Raw genomic sequence first — 14,901 nt, forward strand, 5'->3', positions numbered from 1 at the left:
CCCCAACTTCCAGTGTTATGCAAACTACATTCAACTCTTTTTCAGACTTCCTGCTGACTCATTCGCACCTTCCTTCATCCCTGACTGCCTATCTGCCATCCAGGCCTGGTGCACATCCAACGATCTCTGCCTCAATGTCAGCAAAACTGAGATCCTTCCAATTAGGACTCCTGCTCCTTAATTCTTCCCTTCTCTCTGACCTTCCTCTATGGTCTCTACCCCTGCTCCCTCATCTGAAGCCATAAACCTTGGTGTCATCTTAGACTCCTCTCTCCTTCCCCAATGCCCCCTTCCTTTGCTGCACTTGCACGTTCTGAATTCTCACAAGGCATAGTAGGTGTGGTTGCTCCTTTCCCTCACTGTATTTTCTGTTTATTTAATTGTATTACAATTCCCATGTCCCTCCGTGTTGCCCTGTGGGCGCTTTGAAACAGAATTTGTTTACTGTATAAGTGCCTGACAAGCAAACAATAAAGTTAATTAACTGTGGCCACCATCTCCAGGCCTCAAAAGATAAAGTGGCCAAAAGTCACTTGGAGGCTGCCGCGCTTTGCAATTTAAATTTAGCGTCACACAGGCAGCTGGCGACCGTGGGTATGGGTACCAGGCCTGACTACTCCAATTGTACAATAGATTAATGCATACACAGACACACTGCGCCAGTTGTAGCAATTCTACTGGTGCTTATGTGGCGCCAATTAGTTTATTGGTCTTCAAATAATATGATAATACAGCCTGACAGGTGTTTTGAGCAATGCCTAGCTCTTAATCAGAGGCTGTTACACAAGTTAAGAAACATTTCACATAAGTAGTGCAAATTATGATTAAATGCGAAAGGGTTGAATTGACAGCCCGTCGACCAACCCAGGGGACAGAGTGACGGAACGCACAAAAAATGTCAGAATGTAAATTGTGAACTGTGATATATAGAAGCCGATGGTCCAGCGTATTGAACATTCCCCAAATACAAAATAATGAAAGCACAATTCAATGTTGACAACAAATTGATAATGGAACATCAAAGTAATTTTTGCGTATGTGATACATACCCAGTCTATTGGTGGGTATGAGTTGAAGGACAAATAAAGAAATAAAAGAAGGGAGAAACAATGTGTAGCAACATATTAGTGCTTGAAGCCTTAAATCATTAAATTCTAGATACAAATAGAACGTGTTGCTATACACGATAAAGCGGCAGCACGTACATTGCATTCTTTAACACATAATAAGTAGAGGTTACCTTATAAGTAATTACCAATGTTCCAACTGATAGATAATTCCAGACTGACAGAAGTTTGCCAGCTGGTGTCCGGTAGGATAACTGAACAACTGCATAAATACGAGAGAAAAGAGTATGTATACAGTTTCTGACACGTACTCAAATTGAACAATTAGTATTTGTCATAATCCAATAGAATATCTTATGTTAATCCTTTGCGGTTAATGGCTATTAAATCATCACAAAAAGGTTAAATCAGAGTTCAAATCGATCCAATGTAGTAGCATCAGTGTTGCAATTGCCAATGCATGGGTAGAAAAGACACAAAACAGAATCTGTGTTAGCGCAGATAATCTGCTAAATCAAAGCCTTGACAAGTACCTAATTGCATGGCCAACGTAGTGCACCCAGTTAAGGGACTTTATCCAAACTCTCTTACCTCGGGAAACTGCTCTTTATTTCAAGACCAATAAACAAATTGGTGCCACTTAAGCACCAGTAGAATTGCTACAACTGGCGCAGTGAAATTGTGTATGCATTAATCTACCATCTCCAGGCCACCTGGCCAGGACGCCCTCTTGCTCTTTGGAGGGGGCGCACTCTCCTCTTCTCTCCTTGCCTCTACTTCTCAACTTCTCCTCAGAGATCTCAACATCCACCTGGATGCTTCTAATCCCTCCTCTGGGCTTTTTTGCAACCTCTGCAACATTCTCTCTCTTTCCATTCTGCCCTCTGGCCCGACTCTCTGCCGGGCATACTTTGGATGTTCTCATCACCTCGGACTCCACCCCCCTCTCTAACCCTCTCCCCACTACTCTCTCTTGGACTGACCATTTTCTACTCTCCTCTCATCTAAAACTCCCCAGCACTGCTACCTACCTTCTCTGTCATTCGGCCCATGAAGTGTGTGTCAGTGGATGCCTTTGCCTCTACTATCTCTGCTCCTCCTAATCCTGTGTCTGACTCGCACCCTGACACAGCCCTTTCTAATATGCATCTTTCTATTTCCAACACCCTGGACATCCTTGCCCGTATGATGAGAATCCGGCTGAAGCCTACCTCCAAGTGCAACTCTTGGTATGATTCCGACCTTGCCGTCCTGAAATGCAAGTGCAGGGTGGCTGAGAGGAAGTGGAGCGCTTCAGGCGCATCCTCTGACAAATTGGCCTGCCGCCTGCTCCAAAGGCAATACAGACTCTTTGCCCTGTCCAAGTAGAGAGCCCACATTCAAGCCCACGTCTCTGCGGCCTCTAACACGGCCAAACGCTTTCAAATCTGCAAGGAACTGGCCAATCCTGTTGCAGTCTCTACCTCTCCTGCTCCCTTCCAGGCCCTCTGTATGACTTTAGCCTCTCACATCTCTGCTAAAACTCATAACATTGTGTCCTCTATCTCCTCTTCCTCTCCCTCTGCCTCTCTCGCCCCACCCTTTGGCCACCTCTCCCTCTCCTTTCTCCTCTTTCTCTCTGACAACACCTGACTGGGTTTCTAGATAAGTCCGATCTATGAAAGTGTCATCCAAACAGGTGCTCCCCTGCTCCTCCAGAACCGTCAAGGACCATATTGACACCCTCGCTCCAGCCTTGCCCGATTTCTAAAATCATTCTTTCGCCACTGGAACTTTTCCATCTCCTACCTGCCAGGCAAGCTATCACTCAATCTCCATCACACCTTTTCTGGGCAAACTCTTGGAAAAGCTGGCCATCTCCCAGCTTACTCTCCACACTGAATCTGTTGGTTGTCTCCATGACCCTCTGGCTTCAGAGCTGCTAGAAGCATGGAAACTGCTCTCCTGAACACCTGTGAAGATGTGCTCTTTAACATTATTTCCAGCATTCCTTCTGTCCTGATCTTCCTTGATCTTTCCTCTGCTTTCGACATGGTCAACCATGCCATCCTGATCAGTTGACTCTGTGAGAACCTGGGCATCACAGATCAGGCCCTGGATTGGCTGTCCTCCTTCCTTTATTAACGCCCCTCCCAGGTCCAACTTGGTCCCTTTCTCTCCACCACCTCTCTCTCCACCTGTGGCGTTCCCCAGGGCTCTACCCTCTCACCCTGGTTTTTCAACCTAAACTTGGCCCCTTTGGCCCACCTGATCTCTACCTTCTCCTCTAACTTTCAGGGTTATGAGGATGACACTGAATTTTCCTTCAGGCTCCCCTCAGCCTCCTCTCCTCTCTCGCTCATTCCTGACTCTTTCCACGATTCAGGATTGGTACGCCTCCAACGATCTCTGCCTTAATGGCAGTAAAACTGAGATCCTTCTAGTTGGGACTCCTGACCCTACTTTCCCTCTCTCACTCTGGCCGCCTGCTTTGGGTCCTCTTCTTTAGCCTTCCTGTGAGGCAAAAAACCTTGCTGTCATCTTCGACTCCACTTTTTCCTCACATCTCCGATGTCGCCAAGAAGTCCTACTACCAGCAGCACCTCCTCAAAGGGACTCTTCCCTTTCTCACTTTTCCCCAGATGCTCACTGACTCCAGAGCCCTGGTCCTTTCTAGGCTGGACTACTGCAACAGCCTCTTTCTCAATCTGCCTTCCGATACTCTCCGCCCTCTGAAATTAATCCAGAACAGGACTGCAAGACTTATCATTGGCCTCAAGCCCAGGGACCATATCTCTCTAGCCCTGAAATCTCTCCACAGGCTGCAAGGATCACGTTCAAGACTCTTTGCATTGCCACAAGGCTTTGTAGGGCCAGTGGCCGCAATACATCTAACGCTCTCTTCCAAAATACCTTCCTTCTTGAGCCCATGGCTCACCTACCTCCAACTCTCTAAGGGTAAGACGTTACACCAGGCAGAGAGCAGGGGGTAGATCCCTCTCCTCTGCAGATGCCTCCCTCTGGAATGGCCTCCCTGCCCTTCTCAAACTTGAGCCGGACCAGGTGAAGTACCAGAAGCAGCTCAAAACCTTCCTCTTCTCCTCTGCTTTCTCTTTCCCTCCCCTGCTGACCTGTCTGGTGTGCCTACTGGTTGCTTGGCTACCCTCAGAGTCTCACTGGTTACCAGGCACTTTCTTGATCAGTCACCCTTGCACTGCCTCCGGGCCTACCACGCACTTAGGGGCTGTAACTGTATCCCTTCAGTCACTTGTTCTCCTCGCACAACCCAGAGCCACGCTGCCATGGCTGCACTTACTCAGAGCATTGCTGTCCTGTTTTCCCCTCCCTTGCCCTTGACCCCCCCACCCTCCATTTCCCCTTGCACTTCTCGTTCTCGCACTTGCATTATCTGAATGACACAAGGACTAGTAAGATTGTCTGTCTTGTCCTTCCCCTGTCTTCCCTCCCTTGTCTTGTTGCGCCTAGAAACACTTGTGTACAGGTGCGTTATAAATGACTTATCATATCATATCCTCTTCTCAGGTGGCCAGGGAAAGGCCATCGCTTTTGGACCCCAACCCTCTGCATGGAGAAGCCAGGGAGGATCACCTGGGTGGAGGGTCCTTGGGGTTTGGGAGTGGGGTGCCCATAGGCGAGAAATGGTATCCCCCTTTCTCTATTGACGACCAGCCTAACCCTCCCCTGACCTTTTATAGGCTGCTCTAACAACTCTCCCCTCCTTTTCCCACATTTGATCTCTGACAGTACTGGGATGAGGAAGAGGTGACTATGAGTAATGAACACAAGAGCTCAATTTCACCAATCTGGTACTGAGATGAAGAAGATGCCTGCAGAGTGCTTTGAAAGTCAGGCACGTCCCTTTAACTATGGTCGGGCTAGCCCAATTGCAAATCCACACCTGCAACATGTTAAGTGGTTGCAGGTGTATAAAGGGAGACCGGTGGAACAGAACAGAGAGCAACAGTGAGGCCTGTGTGGGAGAGACCAGCAGAGGACCTTGTGCATGAGGAGGCAGACATGGTGGGACCTGAAAGGAAGCCAGGACACCGGCGGATGTCCCTGACAACCTGTGGAGCCCAAGGCATGTCGAGCCATTAGGCTGCCACAGGTATGGGAGCCTCTGTTACCCAGAGAAAGCAGCTGGAGCTGTGAGCAAGGAAAGAGAGAGAGAACGCTGTCCACGTCCGTGGAGGAGAGCAGAGCTGCCGGCATGTACTTTGAAGTGCCCGAACTGCGAGCGGGGCTCGCACAGACCAGCCCCCCCGCCTGTGAAGCAGTACAGAAGCTGCGCTGCTGCCGGAGGAGGAGTGCTGAGGACCCGTGAGTGGAAAGAGATGTCACTCAAAGCCAGGGGTGCTCCTATGGGCTACGCATGAATACCAATGTACTGTATGACATCTATTGACTTCCGCATTGATTTGAAAACCTGAAGTTAAGTTAAACTATGTATATTGAATTGCAAACTGAATGAAAACTCGAAGAGTTACATCATGCATATTGAACATCGAACTAAATGAAACCTTGAAACAAAGCGGAACTGCACACGTTGAATATTGAATTGAATGAAACTTTCTGAGCAAAGCTAATAGTTGATGAAAACTAAAAGGAAAAGTGCAATGTTTAAACCAACCTACGGAAAAGAGCCCAAGTGTGGAAGAGTGCGACAGAAAGGTGGGGAATACATAAGACCACCTCAAAGGGAACTCTTATGAAAGGAGACACTGCTGCAAGGCCAAAGACTGGCAACAGGTGTATGACACATAATGGTAAAGCCAAGAGGCTAGCCAGGAGAAGCTAGGAGAGTGTGAACCTGCATATAAAGCCAAGAGGGTGACAAAGGGAAGCAAAGTGAAGGGGAATTTGGACACTGGAGCAAATACAGACAAACCTGTGTGGGCTGAAGAGCCCAGGGTTCCTTGTTGCACAACCTGTGATTGTTGGACCATGTGGTCTGTCAACTGCACCTAGACCAGAGAGCCCTGAATTGTGAAAACCAAAGACATTGTGAAATATACCAAGAAGGAGCCACTATAAGGAAGCTGGTGATGCAAGCCAGAAGGAGCGTGAAGTTGACCTGGAGTAGTGTTGATCTTTGAAAAACTGAAACAAATATCAGTTGCTGCATTGAAGTCTAGGGGAAGGGAACCCTGAGATCTGAGGAACTACAAATGCTGTGTCGAGGACAGAGCCTCAAGGCCCTTTTTTTTTTTTTAACTGTTGCTTGGAGCATGCAGAAGGGAACCCTAAGGATTGTGCGGAACTGTATTTCCTTGAACCTGAGAAAGGTAATCTTCAGACTTTTGTGGAACTTTCTTGAATTTGGGGAAGGGGAGCTGAAGAGGTAGCTAAGAGCTGGAAGAAGCTCAGACTTTGTGTTGAGCACGATTTCTTTGGTTATGACATCCCTACACATTGTTTAGTTTTAGGTTTGAGGGCAAGGACAGGTTTTGGACACTGGCAGACTTTTAAATTGAACTCTTTGACTCTGACTTGCCATAGTGTCGTTCAGGTAGGGACATCCCACCTTAGCATAGGGCAAGTTAGGCCTTCCACCATCCTGGCTTTTGCTTTATTAAACCAGTTTGTTTTGAACTTTGAATCTGTTGTCGGATTCTTGCTTCATGATGCCTTCACAATAGGTATATTATGTATGTGGAAGGCAATTGCAAGTTCAATCCTTAATCAATAATCAATGCTTATATGTGAGCAAAACTGTTGGCTTTGTTAACACTTGTTTTCAGTTCGCTCTAGAAACGCCAACTCTATATTCCCGTATTGGAACCTTTCTCTTTAATGTCTCTTTGTTTGTGCTTCAGCTACCCCCACTGCAAGTTCTAGTATGGAGTCCTCATTGTCCACTTCATCAGGGTTTGGACCTAGATGCTTTTCCTCGATTTCAGGATCTTTGGCCTGGCTTTCCGCTCCAGTGTTTTATCCAGCAATTGTTCTGCTTATCGTCTAGGTTTTTTTTTTCAAATACGGATTGCGCTAAGGAGCAACATGGCTTTCCTTCCTGGAAGCCATTTTTGCAATGTGTATCAAGTAGTTTAGAAAAAACCCTTTTTTCATATATCTTAAACACATTTTCACACGGCAATGGTGGGTGGGCTATGTCAGGGACCTGTAAGAACTCACTGGCTGCTTCTGCGTCCAACACCTTGGCTCTCTAAATTAGATGTTATGTTTGACCCAGGGTTAGATTGGGGATAAGGAAGGGAGTGGAAAATAGAGGGGTGAGCAAGTGATCTGATCAGGTCACTGTAGAGCGACCCGGAACTCTAATTTAACCTTATTAGAGTGAGTATATACCATCAAGCTTGGTTTGGGTCGAGAGTACAGCAATTACTGTATTGCAGTAAGGCCCTACCACTCATATTACCTTACATAACATAGCACACCCATGTTAGTCAGCTATTAATTTGTTTTCAATCATTGCTGTGGCTCAGATTTAGGTGTTTCCCCATTTACTGGTGTCTCGCAGATTTAGGCGTTTCTCCATTTACTGGTGTGTATCAGATTTAGGTGCTTTCTCCCACTGCTCGAGTATCTCAATTGTAGGTTTTTCTCCATTTACTACCGTCTCAAATCTAGGGGCTTCTAAATTTACTGCTGTCTCAAATTTAGGTGTTTCGCCATTCTTCCTCTCACTGCCATAGTTAGTGTTTCAACTGTAGTGCCAAAGTTAATTTGAGTGTGTGATAAAAGTCAGTCAATTCTGAGTGTTTACGTTGCTGTTGCCAGGGTTGGATCTAGGCCTTTACCTCTTGCTGCCATTCTTGAATCTATGTGTTTCTACAGCAGCGCCAAAGTTCGAATGGATTGTGTCCTCCAACGTATTCCTCATCTTTGACATGTACTGTCCACAGCTCAGCTGCTTCAGAATTTTTTCAGCAGAGGGCGCCCTGCGTCAATGGCGTTGGGTCGATGTCCCTTGAAGACCTCCGTCGAGGGTGACATCATCGGATGTTATAAATAGCACACACGGCGCCCGTAGCCTCAGTTCTGTTTTTTCTGCAAATGTGAAACTCAGCACACCTCGTACTTTCTAGTATTTGCTGTGAAGATTTTCTTCGATATGTCTTTGTCTTCCACTCCCATGACACCTCTATCCAGGTTCAAGCAATGCCGGCTGTGCGGATAAGATGTCCATCACAGATCCGCATCGTGTCTGTTTATGGTGCCTCGGCGAGGGCCATGACACAGATACGTGCTCCCAGTGCCAGTCGATGACTGGAAAGGCCTTGCGGGAACAAAAGGGTAAACTCAAGGTAGGCAAGGTGTCCAAGCCCAAGTGTCGAAGCCCCATAAGTCCCGACCTACTGGGCCTTCGACCGATGAGTCGAGAGGTGACTCTCCTCAGAGGAAGAAGACCAAGCGTTCAAGGTCCAGGAGTGGTGTTCCCGCCACTCGTCCTCGTCGAAGCACTCGAGGAGGAGGCACCGCCGGTCGCCTTCCCCGTTTTCTTCAGACGGCACCCCTGAGAGGGCGAGTTGCCTGTCCAAACATTAGACGCCCACGGAGTGGGAAGCTTTCCGGGTGCAAATGCTTGACATTTTCAAAAAAAGGGGCAAGGCCCCGTCCGCGCCTTCTGTTGAAGCCGGCACGGAACGGTCTCGGCCAGATACTTGCGCTCCCCTTCGAGACCGGGTAAACGGTGCAATCCTCATCGGGAGCCTTCGAGGCCTCATACAGACAAGGCACGTAAGGATCGCTCGAGACATGAAACAAGATCACGTTCTTCGTCTCCATCGAAACGTCCAAACCCTCGATGCGATCGAAGCTGTTGATGCCAAGCAAGTCGATGGTTCCTGTCGGGGCCTCAACACCGATCAGGCCTTCAATGCCTTCGGAGCAGTTGCCAACGCCATCCATGCCAAATTTGCCGGCGCAGCCCGTGGCAACATTGGAACCACCTAAAAAGGTGGTGCCAAAGTTCAAGTCGTCGACTTTGAAGCCTCTGGCTGTGCTCCCTGTGAAAAGGTGTACTCTGCAAGAAAGACTTTAAGTCTCTCAGCTCCATTTCCGAGAAGGAGGACCCTTCTGATGAGGGTGAGGATCCTTTTGGTCTCCAGTTTGGGGACCCCTAATATGCCAGAATGCCTCATCTCGGAGGAGAGTAGGATGCAGGATCTTTGTGATACCTTGCATAATGCAAGTGGTACAGACACTTCTCCTGAGCTGGTAGTTCGGCAGACCAGACCCTGGTGAACATGCCGACTCCTCTTACCAACGCCATATGTCGAGAGTGGTGGAGTATTTGGGCTGGCACAGGCCTCCAACCCACTATGATCAGGATGATCTTACAGACATTTTGGATCAAGGTCCTCCTACAGATCCCATATTGCCATTTCATGTGGCTCTGCAGAACCGGGTGGCTAAAAATTGGGAAACCCCCGAGACAAATCAAGTCTGACGAGAAAATACCGCCCCTCCAGTAGCGACCCCGGCTATCTGTCATCTCACCCCACGCCTGAGAGTCTGCTGGTCCAGGCAGCCATGGCTACCTCGAAACAGGCTGCGTACCCTACCATCCCTCAGGATAGGGACATGGATGGATGGGCACGCAAAGTATTTTCAGCTGGGAGTATGATGTTGAAGGCGGCCAACTCCTCTTATGCCTTGGCAAGATTTTCGTACACTCTGTGGGATTGCATATCTATGGCGGCAAAGCATATTCCCCAAGGGGAAGAAAGGGAGGGCTTCCTAACTCTGGTTTAGGACGGCAAGGAAGCCATGTGTGAATCCCTTCAGTCTGGGTTGGATGTTGCTGACAGTGTCAGCAGGTCCATGGCTACGAGCACCGTAATATGCAGATTTGCATGGTTGCGGAAGTCTGGTTTTGCACCAGATGTACAGGCTAAACTTCTGAATATGCCATTTGACGGGCCTCACCTTTTTGGCAGCAAGGCTGACAAGAGCCTTGAGAAGCTGCAAATCTCTACAGCAGCTGCCAAGTCTTTGGGCGCCACTGTTATGCAGCCTCAGCCTTTTCATCTGAGCGGACAGCAATGGAAGGGTAGATCCTTTCGTTAGTTCTCCTCATTTGGAAGGGCGAGAGGAATGGCCAGTCAAAGAGGCCAACATAAGTTTCCTCGTGGTGGACGAGGTAGAGGTGCCAAAGCTGCTCAAGCAGCAGCCTTTTTGCCATCATGCTCTGCTACTGCCACTTCAAAACCGCTTTGAGGCCTTCAGTCACAGCTCACCCGTGGGGGACAGGCTGTCTCAGCATCTGGTAGAATGGCGAGCCATTACTTCGGATGCTTGGGCTCTGGAAACAATAGCCCAGGGGTACTGCCTTCCTTTTTTTACGGAAGCCTCACGACAATCCACCTGGAGTACACTCTTTGAGGGTTTCAGATCCTCTCCTTGTGCAGGAAATATTAACCCTGCTAGAAAGGTGCTATAGAACTGGTGCCTGTAGCAGATAGGGGCAAGAGCTGGTACTCCCCTTATTTTTTTAGTCCCAAAAAAAGACAGAGGACTGAGACCCATCTTGGATTTGAGATACTTGAACAAGTTCCTCAGGAAGGACAAATTCAAGATGGTCACTCTTTCTCAGATCCTTCAGGCCCTCCAACCTCAGGATTGGTTGCTGTAATTTGACATTCAGGATGCTTTTGTTCATGTGCCGATCCATCTGAAGGACAGGAAATACCGGAGGTTCGCCGTTGGCGGCTCGTACTGCCAGTTTCGAGTCCTACCATTCGTGTTGACCTCCGCCCAGAGAGGCTTCACCAAACTGATGGTGGTAGTGGCAGCACATCTGGAGAAGGGGGATTCAAGTCTACCCCTATCTGGACGATTGGCTGATCAGGGCGCGTTTTGCCACTCCCTTCAAAGACTGGGCTTCTCCCTCAATTTTAGGAAGTCCCATGAGACACCTTCCCAACAGCTCCAGTACATCAGGGCTGTCTTAGACACGTCCTCTGAAGTGCTCGCCACCCAAGGTGAGGGCTCACAACATTTTCCCGATGGTAACCAAATTTCAGACTGCCCAGAGTCTTCCGGCCTTTGAATTTTTAAGGTTGCTTGGCCTCATGGCATCCTGGACTTTTCTGGCGCCAGAGGCCCGTCTGAGAATGAGGTCCCTTCAATGGGCGCTCAGGACACAACTGTCCCAATTCTCAGGCAGGATGTCGGACCACCTTCATGTTTCGTCAGGGTATCACAGGATCTTCTGTGGTTGGCCTGCAAGGAAAACCTTCATGAAGGGAGAAACTTTTTTGGCAGCCATGGCCGGAGGTGACCATAGTGACGGACGCTTCCCTCACAGGGTGGGGTGCTCATGCCAACGATCTGAACATCAGCGGTCGTTGGTTTCCATCAGAGTCCAAACTACACATCAATCTTTTGGAGCTGAGAGCAAGCAGGCTAGCACTGAAGGATTTCCTGCCATCTGTACAGGGGAAGAATGTCCTGATAATGACAGACAACACCATGAATTACCTCAACAAGAGAGGTGGTGTAGGGTCTCTACCACTGTGCAGAGAATACCGATGCAGCTCTGATTCTGGGCAATTCAAGAAGGAATCTCCCTAGCGGCAGTTCATCTGGCCGGAGAGGAAAACATGGCAGCGGACGCTCTGTGCAGGCAGAGCGCAGTCACCCACGAGTGGGAAATAGCTCAGGAAGTCCTTCGAGAGGTCTTTGCCCTTTCGGGAGCCCCGCAAGTGGATCTGTTCGTGACCAGTGCCAACCGGAAGTGCGAGCAGTACTGCTCAAGGGAATTTCCTCCGAGAGGTGCTCTAGGAGACGCGTTTGTGGTGGATTAGGTATTCCCGCTACTGTACGCGTTCCTCCAGTCCTCGTCATTCCTCAAGTTCTCAGCAGGTTAAGACGGTTCAGGTCCTGCATGATCCTAGTTGCTCCGGATTGGGCCAGGAGATCGTGGTACCCAGATCTTCTGGAAATGTTCATTTGTCCTCCGATGCATCGTCCCCGAAGAGAGGATCTTCTCTTGCGAGAGGGAGGTCAGGTTCTCCATCCAGAGGTCAAGACTCAACCTTCACGCATGGTTTCTGAAAGGTTGAGATACAAGGATTGGGACCTTCCAGATGATGTCATGGAGATGTTGCTTTCGGCCAGGCGGCCTGCAACAAAGTCTCTGTACCATTGCCGTTAGAATAAGTTCTGCGACTGGTGTAGAGAAAAGAATGTTAATCCTTTTTAGTGTTTAACTCCAATGTTTTGTCCTTTTTGTTTTCTTTAACCCACAAGGGTCTTCAGGTGGGGACCATTAAAGGTTACCTGGCCGCATTCTCAAACTTTAAGCGCTCATCCAAAGAATGCTCTTATTTTAAGATTCTTGGTTACTCAATTTCTAAAAGGGCTCACAAATGTGTTCCCGCCTTCCATTTCAAGTTCCGATTTGGGACCTTAACTTGGTCTTAACTTGGTCTTAAAGTTTCTGATGGGTGCTCCATTTGAACCATTGCACTTGTGTCCATCGTGTCCATTGAGGAAGTTAACCTATAAGACTGGTCTTACATCTGAAATAAGAGTGAGCGAGTTGCAGGCGCTTTCTTCCAAGCCACCCTTTACTGTATTCCACAAGAGCAGGGCTGTGTTGAGAGTCAGACCCTCCTTTCTGCATTTGAGTCTGAAAATTGTGCTACCTGCCTTCTAGCCTTCTATCCTCCTGCGCATCCTCGTAAGGGCTTCATAGGTTGGACCCTAGGGGAGCTTTGAGCTTTTAGATTTCCAGAATGTCCAAGGTCAGAGTGGATGACCAGCCCTTTGTGGGGTATACCGTGCACAAACTAGGCCAATCTGTGTGTAAACAGACCTTGTCTAGGTGGATCATCCTCACTATTTCTGAATGCTATACTTTGGCGGGCAAGGTCCCTCCTGAGGGTTTGCGTGCTCATTCAACCAGGGGCATGGCTAGGTCTTCAGCCCTGCAAGGGCGTGGCCCTGTAAAGAACATATGTGATGCTGCAACGTGGTCTTCGATCCACACGTTTATCCAGCATTATTCCCTGGATACTTCCCATGCTCCAGTTGTGGGATTTGGTAAGGCAGGCCTTTATTCTGCCCTTTAATTTCAAACATTACTAAATTCTTCACCCTCCACCAATTATGGATACTGCTTTGGTATTTTGTCAAAGATGAGGAATACGTTGGCGGACACAATCCAGTCGAAGAACAAGTTACTTACCCTTGGTGACGTTATTTCGACTGGATGTTCCTCCAATGTATTCCTCATCGCCCTCCCAACCTGCCCCTCTAGAATTTCCTATGCTATTACAGCTTTCGTTCCAACAAGGCTGAGTACGGTCATGCCCGGTTTGTGGCCACTTCTGCTACACGATGAGGGGGGGAGAACAAGAACTGAGGCTACGTGCGCCATACGTGCTACTTATAACATCCGATGACATCACCCTCAACAGAGGCCTTTGAGGGACATCGACCTGACGCCATCGACGCAGGGCGCCCTCTGCTGAAAAATGTCCAAAGCAGCCGAGCTGTGGACACTACATGTTAAAGATGAGGAATACGTTGGAGAAACATACAGTTGAACGAACGTTACCAGGGTTAAGTAACGTGTTCTTCTGAGTGTGTCCATTACTGTGTCAAAGCCAATTCTGAGTGTTTACTTTGCTGTTGCCAAGGTTGGATCTAGGCCATTTTCCCTCTCGATGAAATAGTTGAATCTAGATGTTTATATTGTAGGCGTCCCTCGCTCTGCCACAGTTAAATCCAGGTGTTAGAACTGTAGTGCCAAAGTTGATTTATAAGTGTGTCCATTGCTGTGCCAAAGTCAATTTTAAGGGTTGTATGTTACTGTTGCCAAAGTGCAGTACCATAGTCTTTTCTTGGTGACACACCCGACAATGCCAGCCCAAGACATACTGCACCCAGCCCCTCTCCTCCACTTTTCACACCCCAATTTCTCGCCTCACTCAGCAGCCCCCACAGCCGATACTAAAGGAGACGGGGGCAGCCTACTGGCCCGCTGTTTGCCACAAACCTCTCAATACCATTCCGGCCCCTCATATCGCTCCCCGTCTGTCTAAACCCACCCCTGAACGCCCCTGCACCCCGCACGGAAATAAGGCAGTTCGCTGGCGTCCAAACAAACCCCATCTTTACAAGCCACTGTGCATCTCGCACTTTAAACCTCCCACCCCTGCTGAACCCCCTCCTCAACCCTGACCGTGGAAATGTTGCACAGCCCCTCAGCTTCCTACTCGCCGACCTCCACCCCTCCACTGCAGACACCTAACTCACACTTCCCCTCCCTCAGTGCAGCACGTGCAGCCCTGGCCAACACAATCTCGCCTGCAAACCCTCCTGCACACCCCTGTGCCCCCTAAGCACCATGCAAACCACTCAGACTGTACTGTGGGCAAACTGCCAGCTACTCATTGCTCTCCCTTTCTCCACCCCAGGTCACCTCCTGCACTCCGGCCCTACACTCTGAAGCCTTCCCCGCCCACTCCCAACCATGTCCAATCCCTTTTCACATCCCCTCAAAAGCACACTTGCCTAATCAATATCTCCTTAAATCTACTTCCTTCTGAACCTCCCACAACGCACTCAGACAACCATGCTGTCCTGCCCCCATGCACAACCAGCTCCCACTGCTGATGCCTACCGAACAAAATAACCCTCTCCTTCTATCCTGCATACTCATCCACGCCAGATCGGTCTCCAAAAATAAACAGAAAATGTTTGACCTCCCAACAACTGAAAACCCAGACTTCCTATTTATCACTGAAACCGAGTTCACGGATTTCAACCCCATCGCACACACAGCCTTCCCTCCCGGCTACTCCCTGCTCGTTCACAACAGGCCCAGCAGAGCTGGAGGTGGGGGGGCTAGCCATCCTCC

General features: G+C 48.9%; 1 protein-coding gene across 2 annotated transcripts in view; it reads left to right on the forward strand.

Moving 5' to 3' along the window:
• GAS6 (growth arrest specific 6) overlaps positions 1-14,901 on the forward strand; it is a 975,360-nt gene that overhangs the window by 483,920 nt on the left and 476,539 nt on the right. The gene's annotated exons all lie outside the window — the stretch shown is intronic.

The sequence above is a fragment of the Ambystoma mexicanum genome, chromosome 7p (genome assembly GCF_040938575.1).
Source record: "Ambystoma mexicanum isolate Mex_15411 chromosome 7p, UKY_AmexF1_1, whole genome shotgun sequence".
Taxonomy (NCBI): domain Eukaryota; kingdom Metazoa; phylum Chordata; class Amphibia; order Caudata; family Ambystomatidae; genus Ambystoma; species Ambystoma mexicanum.